Raw genomic sequence first — 2,926 nt, forward strand, 5'->3', positions numbered from 1 at the left:
GGAACAGTGACACACGAATAGCACGAAAGGAAGTGACGTTCCCTCAGGTGCTGTGGGAACCGGCAGTAACACTGAACTCTCCGATGGGTTTTAATCGTTTTCACTCCATTATTTTGGGTTAACAGTCGTTCACATTAGTGCTGTTTGTGGCCGCGGGCTCTTGTTTTCATTAGAGAGGCTGTAAAGGCCTCATGACGTGCTGTCATCAGCGTAAGGATGGTGACAAAAATGAAAGAGAAGGTTTAGATCATATGTGTCCAACTCAGGGCCCGCGGTCCAAATGCGGCCCGCCAAGTCATTTTGCGTGGCCCACTGGAGCTTAAAAAAGTTAAATTACCTGCTTCCGTGCTGCTGAGTTTCTTAACTTGACAAAAATATATTTCACAGAGCAGTGAACAATATTTGATACTGAAACCTGTATTAATACACTATGACTGGTTGTGGTGTGTTGTACCAAATTGCTGAGTGAATGAGTTGATGGTTTGAATGCAGAGGACACATTTCAAATGTACAACGACGATAAAGGAGATTCCTCTTCCTCTTCCTCTTCCTCTTCCTCTTCCTCTTCCTCTTCCTCTTCCTCTTCCTCTTCCTCTTCCTCTTCCTCTTCCTCTTCCTCTTCCTCTTCCTCTTCCTCTTCCTCTTCCTCTTCCTCTTCCTCTTCCTCTTCCTCTTCCTCTTCTTCTTCTTCTTTGTCTTCTAATCACTTTTCTCTATCTAATTCTTCCCCTCTCTCTCCTCTCAGGCCAGTTGATTGAGCGAGTTCTGCTCTCCTCCATGTTGAACCCCAGTGAACAGTGGCAGACGTATCGTCACCACGGGCGGATTCTCAGCCTGGAATATCGTCTCCGCTTCCGTTGTGACTCCAACTACTACGGACCGTTCTGTAACAAGTTCTGCCGGTCCCGCGACGACTTCTTCGGCCATTTTAACTGTGACCACAGCGGCTCCAAGGTCTGCATGGACGGTTGGACCGGGCATGAGTGCAAAGATGGTGAGGGAGTGAATAATATTTCAAAATGTAAAAGACAAAAATGCCTTGATTGATTTCGATCTGGAATTTATTTTAATAGAATTTTTCTCTAAATTCCAATCTATTTGTAAGAACACCGTGTCCTGCTCAGATCATATTTATAACCAACAAAATAAATCACCAGTTTTTTTTTCTAAAGGCCAGAAAGCTTTTCTCGTTTTCTCATCAATGGTCTTGGCCTGAATTAAGCCAGCCACTAGGGTACACGAAGCCGTGTTTATAGTGCCGGTCCCAAGCCCGGATAAATGGTGAGGGTTGCGTCAGGAAGGGCATCCGGCGTAAAACGTTTAGCTAAATCAAATATGCAGATCAATAAAACGATTTCTATACCGGATCGGTCGAGGCCCGGGTTAACAACGACCGCCAACAGTGCCGTTGACCAACAGGGCACTGATGGAAATTGGACTACTGTTGGTCAGAGACAGAGTCAGAGACAGAGAAGAAGAGGAGGGCGTTTGGTTAGGAGAAAAAGAGAAAAGATGAAGAATAGAAGTGTTAGTCTGAAGTTTGGAACTTTGAATGTAGGTACAATGACAGGGAAAAGTAGAGAAATAGCTGATGTGATGGAGAGAAGAAGAGTAGATATTTTGTGTGTGCAGGAGACCAGGTGGAAGGGCAGTAAGGCTAGAAACATTGGAGGAGGCTACAAACTGTTTTATCATGGTTCAGATGGGAAGAGAAATGGAGTAGGGGTGATCCTAAAGGAAGAATATGTAAGAAATGTGGTAGAGGTGAAAAGAGAGTCAGACAGGTTGATGTGTGTGAAGGTAGAAGTAGAAGGAGAGATGATTAATGTTGTTAGTGGTTATGCCCCACAGGTGGGCTGTGAGTTGGAAGAAAAGGAGAAGTTCTGGAAGGAGCTAGATTGGATGGTAGAGAGTATCCCCAGGAGAGAGAGAGTGGTGATTGGAGCAGACCTAAATGGTCATGTAGGGGAAGGGAACAGAGGAGATGAGGAAGTGATAGGCAGGTTTGGTGTTAGGGAGAGAAACGTAGAAGGACAGGCAGTGGTAGATTTTGCAAAGAGAATGGAAATGGCTGTGGTAAACACATATTTCCAAAAGAAAGAGGAACATAGGGTGACTTACAAGAGTGGAGGCAGGTCCACACAGATAGATTATATTCTATGTAGAAGATGTAATCTGAGGGAGATTAGAGACTGTAAGGTGGTGGCAGGTGAGAGTGTAGCCAAACAACATCGGATGGTAGTGTGTAAAATGACGATGGAGGTGACAAAAAGGAAGAGAGTGAAGACAGAGCAGAAGATCAAGTGGTGGAAACTAAGGAAAGAGACATGTTGTGAAGACTTCAGGAAGGAAGTAAGGGCAGTTCTGGGTAGTGTTGAGATATTCCCAGATGATTGGGAGACTACAGCTGCAGTGATTAGGGAGACAGGTAGGAAGGTGCTAGGTATGTCCTCTGGGCAGAGAAAGGAGGACAAAGAGACCTGGTGGTGGAATGAGGAGATCCAGGAGAGTGTGCAGAGAAAGAGATTAGCGAAGAAGAGATGGGACAGTGACAGAACAGAAGAGAACAGACTGGAGTACAAAGAGAGGACAAGGGAGGTGAAGAGGGAAGTGGCCAAGGCCAAACAAAAGGCATATGAGGAGTTGTATGAGAGTTTGGAAACAAAGGAAGGAGAAAAAGAGTTGTATAGACTGGCGAGACAGAGAAATCAAGCTGGGAAGGATGTGCAGTAGGTGAGGTTGATTAAGGACAGAGGTGGGGAATGTGATCACGTCAAGTGAGGAAAGTGTGCTGAGAAGATGGAAGGAATACTTTGAGGAGTTGTTAAATGAGGAAAATTAAAGGGAAAGTAGAAACGAGGAACCAGAGACTAGTAGGAAGGAGGTAGATCAGGTTAGAAAGGATGAAGTTAGAAAAGCCCTGAAG

The sequence above is a fragment of the Cynoglossus semilaevis genome, chromosome W (assembly GCF_000523025.1).
Source record: "Cynoglossus semilaevis isolate Cse_v1.0 chromosome W, Cse_v1.0, whole genome shotgun sequence".
Classification (NCBI taxonomy): domain Eukaryota; kingdom Metazoa; phylum Chordata; class Actinopteri; order Pleuronectiformes; family Cynoglossidae; genus Cynoglossus; species Cynoglossus semilaevis.